Genomic DNA, 15,270 nt, shown 5'->3' with positions numbered 1-15,270 from the left:
TTGGAGAAGTTTTGCTAATAGAGAGGGAGAAATTATGGCTCCTTGAAACATGGTGGCTGGAGGCCTGGTGCCCAATACCAGAAATTATGTCATTGGTGCAGAGTAAGCAGCAGCCAAAATGCCCTAGATGAGGAAGAGGAAGGAAGAGGAGAAGGCCCAGACTGGAGACCTCCTGCCTTTGACCTTGGCTATCCAACCCCGTCCATCCCCACAACTGGCCGTGTTGGTGTCTGATTCAAGTCCAGGAGCAAGATTACCACAATCACTGGAGAAGCAGTGACAGCGTGCTTGCTGTTAGAGGAGGGTGATTAAAGGCAGGAAAAAGCTTACAAGTCATGATATTACAACTCGGCTCCTTTAAAGGGCTGTGCCCAGGACAGAGTTCCAGGCCGAGGCCCGGAGTTGTGGACAGCCTCTCCCTGGGTTTCACTGACATTACCTATGAGGGCAGCTGCGTGTGCAGGAGGTGACTGCTGCCAACTTCCCATTGTTCCGCGGGCCCTGCTTGGCTCAGCCCCAGGCCAAACATCACTGCCAAGGTCCCTGCGGTCCAGCCAACTACCAAGCCTGGCCAACCACACTTACTGCATTCTGATGTCACCACGCCACCTCCACTCTTTCCACCTGTGCAGCTGTTGTCCGCCAACCGCTTCTACTGCTGTGCTAAACAGTCCTGGGAAAGCACCGGGTTTGTTATCAGATGCCCTAGGTTGATAAAGCGGTTTGCAGCTAAACGATGCTCCTGCCTCATAAATTACAAAACCTCGATTTAAGTGCATCAGAGGGCTGTTGAAACAACCAAGACTAGGGGCGTCAAGGTTCTGAAAAGAGGTCGGACAGTAGAAAGTGAGCTGAGAGTTGCCATCGACTTTCCCCCTAAAACAGTTGCTGATTTGGGGTCCAGGAAAGGAACCTGAACTCTCCCCTGGCAGAGGCCCTGCAGAAAAAGAGAAACCGACAGAGACTGTGGCAGGCGCAGGCGGATGAAATTAAGATCCTGGCGAGAAGAATGGGTCAGGGAACTGAGCCTGGAACGTGGATGGTTTTGCCTTCAAGACCTTTACCTGATTCTGGGAGTTTAAGGAGCTAAGCAAGAAGTTTCTGAAAAGCATTTTGAGCTACAGGCAATCTCGCCACAGTAAGGAGACAAGGTGTAGACCTTAGAAAGAGGGGGTCTCAGACTCTTACTATGGGCGCTGGGGGTAGACTTGCCAGAGAAAATACAGGGCAAGGCCCAGTTCATGTGGAATCTCAGATTAACAATAAATAATTTTATATTATAAGTATGATCCTTATAATAACTAGAACATACTTAAAATTAAAAATTATTTTTTGTTCATCTGAAATTCAAATTTAACCAAGCAATCTGTATTTTCGTTTGTTAAACTTGGAAAACCTTACTTGTTGGACTTTCGGTAGGCAGAATAGTGGTTTCCAAAGATCCCCAAACCCTAATCCCTGAACATTTGCATGTAAAGTCACCTTATATGTCAAAAGGGACTTGGCAGAAGTGGTTAAGAATTTTGAGATAAGGAGGTTATCATGGATTATCTGGTGGGCCCAATCTAATCAGGAGGGGCCTCATAGGAGATAGGGCAGAAAAAGGCAATGTTTCTACAGAAGTAGAGAAACAGATTGGAGGCTGTTGCACTGCTGGCCATGTAGATGGAAGAAGGGACCACGAGCCAAGGAATGCAGGTGGCCTCTGGAATCTAGAAAATGCTTGGAGATGGATTCTCCCTTAGAGCTTCCTGAAAGGATGGCAACCCTGCCCATACCTTGATCTCAGCCCAGTAAACCTATGTCAGACTTCTGCCAGACAGAACTGTAAGGCAGCAAATTGTGTTGTTTCAAGCCACTAAGTTTGTAGTAATTTGTTACTCCAGCAATAGAAAATAACAGGGAAACAAAAGGGTTATTCCTTAGGAGGAAACATCTCAGAGATAAACAGTCTTACTAAAGCTGCAGCCCAGCCTCTAATGATCTCAGTGGATCCTTGGATTAAGACACTATCTGCTGGGCAGAGGGCGGGCTGAAGTCTCTCTGGCAGAAGACAGCATCATCTGGAAACTGTAAAATTTTTATTAATGTCCAACATTAAATAACAAAATCACAAAACCAGATGACTGAAGATGTGAAGAAAGAGCTAACAACAGAAACTGTCTCACAGCTGATCCAAATACTGGAATTAGCAGACAAGGACCTTATAGCTATGAGTGATATGTTTAATTAGAAGAGTTAAATGCGATGAAAATTGATTTTAAAAATGGAGAACCTAATAAAGAAGTGAAATCTATCAAAGAGAATAAATGTTCTTGAACTAAAAAATTTTTTAAAATTACATAACTGAATTAGGTAACTGGATGGGTCTAAAACAACTTGCACGCAGCAGAAGAGAGGATCAGTGAATTGCAAGACAAGTCAATAAAAAGCATCCAGACTGAACCATGTGGAAAATAAAAGATCTAGAAAAACATGTGGGACATTATAAAAAGGGTCTGACATTCATCTAATTGGAATTTCAGGAGTACAGGAGAAAGAGAATGGGGTAGAAGTAATATTTTAAGAGATAGTGATCTAGAGTTTCTAAAATGAAGAGAAACATCAAGCCAGAGATTTGAGAAGGTCAGCAAAGGCCAAGAAGGCTAATACAAGACTCATAAGATGAAAATTTTAAAACACTATTGAAAGAGAAACAAGGAGAGTTGAACAAATTAAAAGACAGAGCATGTGTTTTGGATAGAAAAATTCAGCCTCATAAAGACGTCAATTTTCCTTAGGCGAATTTATAAACGTAATATTTTCTCAATTTAAAAACAGTACATTTTTTCCGAAGCTAAGTAAAATGAATTATAAAATTTACTTGAAAGGATAAAGAAGCAATAATAGTAACAGGAAACCATAAAAAAGAACAATGAGGGGATGTAACTCTACCAAACACTAATACAATATAAAGACTGTAATCAAAAGAACATGATATTAGCATGTGAAGAAACAGACAAATAGAACAAAATATGAAAATTCAGGAATAAATGCCATGCAAGTAGAAGTTTAGTATATGGTAGAGCTGGCATCTCAAATCTGTGAAGAAAAACCGGATTTCTTATCGAGTAGTGCTAAGGTAATTGGGTCAGAAAGGATAAAATTGTCACAGAGGAAAAAATGTGACAATGAATATATGTATGTTCATGTATAACTGAAAAATTGTGCTCTACACTGGAATTTGACACAACACTGTAAAATGATTATAAATCAATAACAGATGTTAAAAAAAAAGGATAAAATTGGATTCATGTCTTCTGCCATATACCAGGATTAATTTAAAATCCATCAAAGATCTAAATGTAACCCCATGTATATAAATTCTAGAAGAAAACATAAAGGAATTACCCTTAACCTGGAATGAGGAAAAACTTTACAAACTACAACTCAACATCCAGAAGCAATAAGGGAAAACAATGGATAAATTGGATTACCTTTTTAAAAGCTTTTGGATGACAGAAACACCAAATCAAAGTAAAAAAAAGCAATGGCAATGAAAGAAAATATTTGCAACTTACATCACAAAGTGTAAGTATCTTTAAAATCTGAAGAACTTCTAAAGATAAATAAAATTAGTAACAAGTCTGTAATTCATATATATGTATATATTACAAAATTATAAAGCAAAATTAAATTTTAAAAGCAGTCCCTAAAACAAAATCAAATTTAAGAGATGAATCTATGTACTGAGTTATTGACTTAATTCACAGAGAAGAATATTTCAAGAAATATTAAAACATTATAAAATTAGTATTTTGCAAACCCTCTTGAAATAATGAATCTTCCAGCACTGACCAGTGGCTGCTAAAACCATTAGACCAACTTTATAAACAATAAATCAGGCTGACCAGGCTCCAACCCACCGATCAATATCAATGTCACCAAAAAGACAAACAACCACAGAACAGATGCCTCTTGAGGAGACAGGAGACAGCGCACCACATAATCTGTGAGATACTCTTAACCAAACATCCAACCTGAATCTAACAAACCTCTGGGGTCTACCTTCCACTAGACAGAAAACATACGAGATAAAGGAAAATTTTGAAACACGGGGATGCAAGTGGCAAATCCAGAATGCAGGAAATTCTACAGAACAGATCCCCTAATTTCTTTAACAAGTATATTGCAATAGGAGAGACAGAAGGATTAAGACGATCTGTAAATGTGGCAGAAGAGATGTAGCAACCAAATGCAAACTGCAAGAGCTCTTGGGAGAAGAAACAGGTCGGCCTGGTTTCAAAAATACTGATGATTGAGGATGGTCATCTGCAAGCAAATCCTGTGGGAGGTCACTGCTCCTGGAGTGGGAGACCTCAGAGCGGGAGGCACACCTAGAGGGAGCGTGCGTGATGGTCCTGATTCCAAGGCTTCCCTCCCCATCATGATCAAGGCTGAGCTGGCTTAAGAAACGTACATGTACATTTGGGCTCTATATGGGGTGAATGGCTCAAGGCACATTACCCCTTCTAGGAAACACCTTTCACCCTAGCATAGCACAAAGTTAAGTCTTCATTATTGCGGACTTTACACTCTGTGTCTTCATTCATTTCAAACATCGTTATTCACCCACGTAAGTCAAGTTCTGTAGGAAGCATTGTCACATACATCACCTCATTCAATATTCACATTACCCTGACTCAGGCATGATCTCTTCTTTACAAATAAGAAAAACAGGCTCCAAGATGGTAAAGAGACGTGCAAGGTCGCATGGATAACACGGCACAGAGCCTGACTTCAGACTTCTGACTACAGATTCTAAGTTCTTTCTCCTTAATGTCCTTCCAAGTGGGGAGAAACCAGCCTCTGAGGGGCCAGCCTGACTAATCCTTTCCTTAAGGACTGATGACAAATGTCACACCCTCCCTTCTACCCCCAAATGTTCCCCACCATCAGGGCAGTCCTATAAAACTTGACACCAGAGGTAGATCTCTTGGGGAAACTTTTTTTTTTCCTCCTCAGATCATTTTATTTTGGAGTTGAAGGCAAAAGAACTTTTTTCCTTCCCAATCACTTTTGAGACATTCAGATTAAAGTGACACCCTTGTCAAAGTCTTCTTAATGCTGCTCTCAGAGCTACGCAAATGCAGACAGATGATGGAGGGGGCGGGGCGGGGAGGTGGAGATGAGGTGTCCCTGAATTGATTAGAGATGCTCAAAATGGCTCCTGTTCAACTGTATGATCTTCCTTCCCTCCATTGTTTCCCATTCTGACTGGTGGGTGGAGACTGTTTTGTATCCTTTTTGATGTAGTTGCCAATCCTCCCCACTTGCGTCTTGTCAGTTGAGGGCACCAGCCTCCTCTGGGGCGGTTCCACAAGACTGTGTAGGTGGGGGGGCCTTTCAGAGGCGCGGACCCTCAACTTGGGATACAAGTTTGCTAAAGTGAGAACTGAGGCTTCAAAAAAGGAATCTGGGCGAAAACGACTTGCTGCTCATCCTAACAGTGATTAAAGGGGAAACTGAGAGAGGAGTTTAATAAAGATGCACTAAACTCGGTCTCAGAGAAGGGGTCCTGGGCCCCAGAATTCCAGCAGTGTTTTGTGAAATTGAAATTATAGGCCTGTCTCTGCTGGAGAGTAGATCGTTGACGTGGATTGAAGTGGATGGTTACTCTACCTCCGCTCACTCCCTTTTCATATTCAGCTACTAAATGCATTAGAATGGGCAGTTACACTGCTATTTAATCTGTGGAATTCCCGCTTTTGCACACTCTTCACAGGGAAGAGATCACAGCCGTAAAGCAACTGGCACTGAATTCAGCCAGGATTCGGCTTCTCTTTTCCATTGTTCAGTTTTGTTTTTTTTCCCACCACGTTGCTGCTCAAAGTTACAGAATAGATTATGAAGAGAATATTTTGTTTCCATCATTTATGACCACATCAGTTGATATATTTATAAATGTAACAAACTCTGAAATAATCTGGAAAAAACAAAAAAGGAACTAAGTTGTTAAGGTATTAGCTTACCTATAATCATAATAGCGACCACACATGCACAGTACCCATTCTTGTTAATGTATTCAAAAACCTCAAGAGACCCATTGTTTTCAGTTCTTTATGTCTCATTGGTTATTGCTGTCCTTGTCTTTGCCATGAAAATGATGAGTGTATGAGCCTGAATACAGAAAGAACTACGTGGTTTCAATAGAAAGTCCTTTTGTGATTAGAATACCACATTGTAGGAATTAACCGAAGTGTCTTTGGGACGGAAACACTCATAAAGCCCTATTTAATACCATGAAGGCAGTACATGCCCATTGGCTGCCTGAATGAGATTCCTCTAACCTCTTGTCATTGGTAAATTATCTAAGGGTTAGCAGATAATCACCCTTGTTCAGGTAACTTCTTCACCATTCAGAGATACAATGAATATGACTGCATATTCATGGCACTCAAATTTGTAGTTTCAATTTCAGAGTCACTGTTTGGGCCAAATGACTTCGGCAACCCACCTTTGGTTTAAATAATTTAGTTCCTGTTTAAGAAACTAAACTAAGACAAGGGTAAAAAAAAAAATTCTCATAATTCATCTCAAATTTTTTCAGTTGTGCTAACTCAGTTTAGAAACTGAACCAACACCAAGCAAGTTTACCGAGGATCTTTTGGCACAAAGGACATCCATTTTCAGAGTCTGGCTGAAGATCTCCCAAGTCTTTTATTTGACAGAATTCTTGACACTCTTATCTGATTGAATGTGTTCTCTCAAACACTTTCTGAAAATGTTAATTTAGAAGGAAGAAAGGAAGGAAGGAAGGAGGAAGGGAGGGAGGGAGGGAAGAAAGATTATTGAACATTTGCATCAGAATAGTGCCCGTATCAGGGTAATTAATTAATGCAAATGATTAGCTGGCAAACATCACATTCTTATTATTTCATGTAAGCCCGACAGTCAGGCTGGGTATCGTTGCTCTCAGACAAGGTCTGTGAGTTCAGATCTCTATCCCTGAAGACTCAGCTCAATCTGTTAACCTAATGCTTCTTATATTTCATGTTAATACCCTCAGCTACCCCTGTAAGTTCCATATCCTCAAAGGCTCAGAAAAGTAACTCTCTCTTAACTCTTGCACCCATTTGAAGGGTGGGAATGTAGAGAGGGGAAATGGAGTGCAAGTGGAAAAACCAGGATTAACCAAGCACAGGGAACCTGACAAGACTACCCAGGTGGCTGGTGGATAATTCCCGGCTGAATAACAGCAGCTCTTCAACATCTGTCCTTCAGTTTCCCTATTCTTTTTGTCTGACTTTTTTAAAGACATAATTGACATATAATGTTAGGTAAATTTAAGGCTTCCACATGTTGACTTGACATATTTATATATTTGCCGTATGATTACCACCATAGACTTAGCTTACACCTACATCACATCACGTAATTATCATTTCATTTTGTGATGGGAACATTTACATTCTAGTCTCTTAGCAACTTTGAAGTATATAATACAGTATTGTTGTCTGTAATAACAACGTGGTGCATTACATCTCCAGGGTGTACTCATCTTCTAAGTGCAAGTTTATATCCTTTGGCAAGCACCTCCCTAATTCTCCCCCAACTCTCTGTTTCTATGACTTTCACTTTTTAAAATTCCACATATAAGTGCAATTGTTCTCTATTTGTCTTTCTCTGTCTGACTTATCTCATTAGCATAACGCCCTCCATGTTGTCACAAATGGCAAGATTTTCTTCTTTCTCATGGCTGAATAATATTCCACTGTATATATGTGTCTATCTTCTTTCTCCATTCATCATTGGCAGACACAGACACTTAGGTTGTTTCTATACCTCGGTTATTGTGAATAATGCTGCAGTAAACACGGGGGTGCGGATATCTTTTCAGTATTCCTATTTTCATTGCCTTTGGATATATACCCAGAAGTGGGATTGCTGGATCATATGGTAGTTCTACCTGTAATTTTGTGAGGAATCTCCATGCTGTTTTCCACAGTGGTTGCACCAGTTTACATCCCTACCAACGATGCACAAGGGCTCCCTTTTCTCCACACTCTTGCCAATATTTGTTATCACTTGCCTCCTTGATGATAACCTTTGTAACAGGTGTGAGGTCATGTCTCACTGTGGTTTCAATTTGCATTTCCCTGATGATTAGTGACATCAAACATCTTTTCATCTGCCTGTCGGCCATTTGGATACCTTCTTTGACGATTCAGTTTCTCTGCCCACTGTTTAATTGGATAGTCTGTATTTTCATTGAGTGGCATGAGTTCTTCATATATTTTGGACATTAATCCTTTATCAGATATATGATGCGCAAATATTTTCTCCCATTCTGCAGGCTGCCTTTTCATTTTGCTGGTTGTTTCTTTTGTTGCCCAGCGCTGTGTAGTTCGATGCAGTCCCGCTTGTTGATTTTTGCTCTTGTCGATTGTGCTTTTGGTGTCATATCCAGAAAATCGTTGCCCAGACCGATGTCAAGGTGCTTGCTTCTCTCAAGGGGCCTTGTTCTTTTTGAAGAGTCTGATGGAATACTTCAAAGGATGTGGAAACAACTTGGCTAATGAAAATGCCGTTCACCAGGAGAAAATATCTGTTCTGGCACTGGTTAAAAAACAAACGTTAGCGTTTCCCAGGGAAAAGAAGTGTCATTGGTCCTGGGAGCTCATGCCGATGCGGTTGGCGGGGGGAAGAACTTCGGGCCCTGGCGTGACGCCTGCTGTGCTGCAGTCCTTCTATGGAAAACTGGAGCCAGAGCTAGAATAACTGGAAATCCACTTGCTGCTATTTCTCTGGGCATTTTAAGTTTTTACGTTAAGATACCAAAGGAAATTGTTCTCTCAATTATTCCTTTATTCTACAACATTTTCCTGAACTATGCAAGGTTGGGAATATGGTGGTGAGCAAAATATACATGGTCCCTACCCTTGTGGACCCATGGAGTGGTGGAGATTAAATTCATCACGTAAGTAGAGAGGGGATTCAAATTAGATGGGAGAGGGAATCAGAGACGTCCTCTCTGGGGAAATGATGTTGGAGCCGAAAGTTGTGTTGGGGGAGGGGATGGACCACATGGCTAGGAAACAGCGAGGGAGAAAAGATCGTGACCTCTTAAGCAGAAGAAAGAATTCTAGAGGGCATGAGGCAAGGGAGAGTGGCAGGCAGCCCTGCTGGACACATGGGCGCTGTCCAGGGAATGCTGAATTTCGTAGGCACTGTTAAAGATTTAGAGTTTCATTCTAAATGCAATGGGAAGCCACTAAAGGCTTTGAGCAGGGGAGTAATATGACTTACAGTTATGATCACTCTGGCTGCAATGTGTGAAATGTATCGGAGAATGGGAAGAGTAGGTATCAGGGTACCTACGTAGGCTATTGCTCTAGTCAGACAAGACGTGATGACGTCACTGAAGACAGAGAGGAGAAGAATTTGAGATGTATTTGGAGGGGAAAAAAAAGTGGTAAATCTACTTAGGGGGGATTATATATGGGGATGATGGGGAAGAATAGTCTTGGCTCTTGAGATACCACTCAAGGTTCTGTTGGAAGAACAGTAGTGACCTTTATGAGTTTATGAGAAACGAGCTGGTTTGTGGGTGAGGAAGGCATGAGGTATCTGAGACAGATTTTTGAGATAAGAAGCTTGGTAGACTCACCAGTTCCAGAGCGAACACATTCCTGGCACAAAAGCACAGACGCCACCGTGGCCAACAAGCTCACCAGTTGGACTTGCCGACTATTGGAGCTGAGCCTCCTTTAAATGCCTCCCATCTTTTCAGCTAAAATATCGAATAACCTTTTCCAATCTCAAGGAAACTGTGAGTCAGGCAAGTGATGTAAGGAGACAGAAAATAGCATTCTCCTTAAGCTAGCTGTTTTCATCTGCCTAAGACTTCATTTCCAGAGTGAAATATTAGCATAAGGAAACCAGAGAGAGAGGCTCCAACATTTCTCTTCTCATTTTAAGATGAGTTTCTACACTGAAACTCCAGTATTTCCATTATTTTGAATTGTTAATTTTGAGTGCATTTTTTTCATGACTGCTTTACTATGATCATTTAATATATAAATACCAAAGAGCATATCTAAAAAAAAAAAAACACAAAACACTACTATGTGTCCTTGTTAGAACAAAAATAATGAAGTGTTGACTCTATCTGAAAATATTTTCTCTTTGTCTTCTGCACAGTGTAGCTTCGATGATATGTAATCAAATGCAGAGATTTCACACTGTCCCAATAGCACGTGGCACAAATGTGATAACCTTGAAAAACGGAATCAAAATTGCTCTGGGTTTTCTCCCCCAGCAGTATCTGAAAATCCAGAGGCATAAGACCTAGAGCTAAGTTTTCTCATGAGCCCAAAACCTCCAAACAACCCATTGTTTAGTCTTTTGAAATCACTACACTTAGACTATTTCTTTAAACGAAAATAAATTGCAATCTTTATTCGGGCTTTGAAACCTGTTCAACATAACTTCTGTGGTGTCCAAAAAACATACGGCTTTGTCCCATCAATCTAATAAACACTGAGAACTTAATGCCGTTGATAGAGGCTTATCTCTTCAAGCTTGTCTACCATACCCTCCTAAATGATAATCCAATTAGAGCCTTAATTATGTTTCTGCTCCGAGTATTTTTAGCTAGCCTTAACATTTGATCTGTTTAGTCTAGCTTTACAGGTGGCAATAGATTAAAAACAGGTTTTAAAATAAGATATGACTATTACATTTCTAATAATAGGCGATTGTGGTCCCGGAGCAACGTTTTATTTGGTGACGCATGGAACAGCCCTTTGATGGTGGTAACTGGGTCCCCACACCCGGTCCCTACACTGGGAAAAACAGGCCACCCTTTGTAGTCAGAGCCTCATTTCTACCATATAAATGTCAGCTCTTTCAATCCAGAATCTGGTTTCTTTCATTCTTTTCCTCTAAAATGACCTACCTGTTCAATTCTGCCCAAATCCTCTGGTTACATGTTCCCAGGGGCGCACGTCCTGATGTTACCTCCACAGCCTTGCTGGCCTTGAATGACAAAGTCACATGCCTTCCCGGTGGCTTCTCGAACTCAAGTGTGCTGAAGCCTCACCCTGGACGCTCGTGAAAGGTACAGATTCCTAGGCTGCACCCAGTGGGGGCTCCGCCTGTCTGCCCCTCAGGGGTCTGGGCACTTGCATTTCAAACAAACAGACAAAATCCCAGGTGGTTGTTGGATAGATTTTGAGAAACATTGCTTTACAAGAAGGTTTTCACTTCCAAATAGTTTCAAATTTTCCATCATGCTGACGGCTGATTTCCGTGAATGATGACATCCTACCATTAGAGGACATTAGACGGGTAGACAAATACAAGGTGCTATTTTTATTATTTTGAATATTTTTCCTAGGGTAAACTTGGCTCTACCTCAGATCACCTTGAGTCTTCCCTCACTTTACAAGGTGGGAGAAAGAAAGGGAATACCAAGAATTAGACAAAGAAAGAAAGAGACTCCAACCGAGTTCACTCTGGCTGGACTCGAGGTACACAGGCTCAGGCCCCCAGCGACGGCTGAGCCCCGGGGGACTCAGATACGAGCTGGCCACTAGCCACCTTTGCCAAACAAGGCACGGAGGACCCTTCATCTCTTCATTTGCCTGAAGGCTTTTAAAGTCCCAAGACTCATATGATACTCAGACTTCGACTTGACCATGTCATGCCCTTATGCCATCTAAGTGGCCAGTGCCACGATCAAAAGCAGACAACTCTGTATGCCAGTTGGGGCTTACATTTGCACTGCAAGGACAAAACCAAGACAGCCTTATAGCCCTGGCTATCTGCAGCCTTCCTGGAGAGGATGACCTCGAGTGAAACGGGTTTGCAAAGTCAGGAGCTTTGGCAGCTTGAAATATGAATTTAAGCCACGGTGTCAGGATGTTTTTGCTTAGCACTCAGGGACACTTGACTTAGCTGAGCATGACTGTACCCTGTAGTAATGGTACCTCTTATACCCTTATGCCAGGCAGAAGGGGTGAGTCAGCCACCCACTAATGTTTATTCATAAGCTTTTATTGAGTACTTACTATGTCATGGGCAACAAAGAGACAAGAGTAAGAAGAAACAATCCTGGCCCTTGAGAAACAAACCCCCCAGTCAGGAAAACATCCCACTCGAGTGTGACATGTGCTACAACAGAAGGAAGCGTGGGTGATCAAGAGGTGCCGGGAAGGAGAGACAGGGAGGAGAAAGTAATCAAAGAGGGCTTCCCAGAGGAAGGGGCACTCAAACTGAATTTTGAAGAGCAAACAGAAGTCAGCCAAGAGGATTATGTGCAGGAGAGGTCATGACTGCCATTCCTGGCAAACACTTTGTGTGCAAAAGACGGAAGCTCAGAATGTGGATTCTGTTTTTTGGGGGTGTAATATCTGGAAAATATCCATCAAGTTTAACTGTGCTATTGTGTTATTCAGTATCTTCATTGCCTTATTGATTTTCTGTTACCAGGGGGATACGGGGTGGGGAGGGATAAATTGAGAGTCTGAGGTTTGCAGATATTAACTACTGTATGTAAAAGAGATAAACAACAATTTTCTACTGCATAGCACAGGTAACTGTATTCAATATCTTGTACTAACTATAATGAGAAGAATATATATGGCTGAAACATGGTGCTGTACACCGAAATGGACGTAACACTGTAAACTGACTATACTTCAGTTAAAGAAAAAAATATGGCTTAATTGAAAATGCAAGGAATTTTTTTAATGCTAGAGGGGAGAGGAGGAGCCTCACTAAGGTGACAGCTCTGGGTCATGCAGAGAGTCTAGTATTTCTCTGATAGGCTGTGGACAGCCTTGGAGGGACTTCAGGTAAGGGATACATATGGTAGACGTTGACGTCATTCATTTATTCATTTGATTCACCACATGTTTATTACAGACCAAGTTTGTGCTGGGCGTCGTGCCAGGCTGAGCGCAGAGAATACAATACTGAAAAGACAGAAGTGGTCCCTGCCCTCAGGGAGCTTAAATTCTGATGGAAAAGGTACACAGCAGGCGAACGGCAATAAAAGAAGAAACAGTCACGATTGTGGTAAGTGCTAAAAAGAAAATCAAGATGGACATGTGAGAACACTGAGAAGAAGTTGTTTCTTGATCTCGAATGATTAGGAGAAGCTTTTCTTGGGACCCGATATTTACACTGAAGAATGACAAGGAGCAAATTAGGATTTGGGTTCGTTTATTCATTTACTTCAACAAATATTTATTACATACCAGCTTTGGGTGACTTGGGAGAAGAGCTGGGCAAAGTGTCTTCTAGACAGAGGTAAGAAGAAAAGCAAATGCTCTGGAATAAGAAAGAGCGTGGCCTAAGGACTGACCAAGGACCGGACTGTCAGGTGGGCCACGGACAGACAGGGGACCAGCCCCAGATGAGATGGGAAAGGTGGGCGGTGGGACGGCAGGGGAATCTTCAGAAGAGAGTGACATGCCTTGATTCACTTCTGCAAGTACATTCTGACAGCTGTGTGGGAAGGGATGGGCTGGAGGGGGTGAGAGTGAAGCCGGCAGACTAGCTGGGAGGCTATTTCAATGGTGCAGGTGAGAGAGGAACTTGAGTCAGACAAGATAATGACCGTGGGGAGGCGGAGCAGTTTTAGAGTTTGCCCTGGATCCGGTAGAGACGAGAGAGCCTTGCAAAAACCACATGCTGCTTATGACCCAGCTGGTTAATTACTGCCAGAGCCCAAACCGGAAACCAGGTCTTCCCACTCCTTGGCACTGGATTTTCCACTACATGATGTAAACTCTAATGAGTATAAAGACTTATAAAGTTTGGGCAAATACTTTTTTTGCTCTCAGTCCAATCCCTTTGATTTGCAGTGCTGTCAAGAAGTATCCCACATCAGTGACATGGATGTGCGAAGTGAAATGAAGGGAGAAAAAGTGAGCGAGAGATTATGCAGTTTTGTATTTTCATTTTTATCATCCATTTGTGTATTCATAAATGGCTTTTATTTGGAATATATTTACCCAGATGCTTTTGTTATAGGAGGATCTGCAGCCAGTTACTTGTTAGCTCAAAGATTTTCCTTTTAATGCCCGAGAGGATGTTAGCTACACGCCAAATGGAGGATGAAAGATTGGGTCGGTGCCCTGAAGGTCTCTATAGTCCTTAACAATAAATAAATGGAGGAAAAGACAAGAGAAAATGTTTCAGGGAGAAAAACGGTAGAAGACATTTGCTGTTACCTTCGCCACGTGTGCGTACCACACATCATGTATTATTCTTTCAGATTAGTAGCTTCATCTAATTGAGCTATGCCACTCTCTTGAAAGCTTCTCTATCAATGTCAAAATCAAAGATAGAGGGTGGAGGGGAAGACTGTGTTTAGAAAGATGGTATTTTAAACGTGGATTATCTAAAGGGAATGCCACACTTCTTCCGTCTATCTTTGTAAGCCTTTGTTCTCAGTGCGTTACAAGCTCCGCTAGAGTTATCGGCTTGGACGGAAGTCCCAGGGAGCGTTCTTCTTGGGAGCTGGATGCACAGAGTTGATGGGTTGGGGCTCACTGTGTGATATGGAAGAAGCCAGAGACCTGAATTCAGAGTTTAAAATCTGCCACTCAATTGCTTGGCAACTTGGGGTATATCGGATTCCAGGTGGGTCCTAGGTCCCATCCTCCTTGGGTACCTCAAGTCACTTCATTCCTCTGGGCCTCAGCTTTGTCACCTGCCACAAGGGGAGCTAAAGAGCATCAGGTAACCAGGCACTGAACTTGAGTGCCTCTCTCATTTGGGATCTGTGAGCTAGGATTGTTATTCCAATTTTATGATGAGGAAACCAAGCCTCCACAAGTCAGTCTGCTTTTAAGACCTGGTCTCTTTCCACTCCGTGTGTCATCTTCCATGACTTCCATAAACATTTCATATAGAATTCACTTTTTAAAAGTCTGTATTTACTGTTTGCACTGTAACAAACCCGAGAAGAACACTCAAATGTGTTTTATTGCACAGGCTACTACACTGGGGATGTTATATTCACCACTTTCTGCAGTTGGGTTTATTAAATTTACGGGGAAAATGTGCTAATGCTTCCTGTGCCCACCTTCTCTGTCTAATGCAAAAGAATCTGGAGATTGCAAGGGAAGCTGTTAAAAATCCATTACCTTCTGCAATTGCTTGCCTGGTGTATTAGTTAATGGGTGTATAACAAGTTATCTCAAAATTTAGTGGCTTAAACTAACATTGGTTGTCTCATATTTCTATAGGTCTGGATCTTGGCACAGCTTAACTGGT

This window comes from Vicugna pacos, chromosome 14 (genome assembly GCF_048564905.1).
Source record: "Vicugna pacos chromosome 14, VicPac4, whole genome shotgun sequence".
In the NCBI taxonomy this organism is placed as follows: domain Eukaryota; kingdom Metazoa; phylum Chordata; class Mammalia; order Artiodactyla; family Camelidae; genus Vicugna; species Vicugna pacos.
This window is presented reverse-complemented; position numbering follows the sequence as displayed.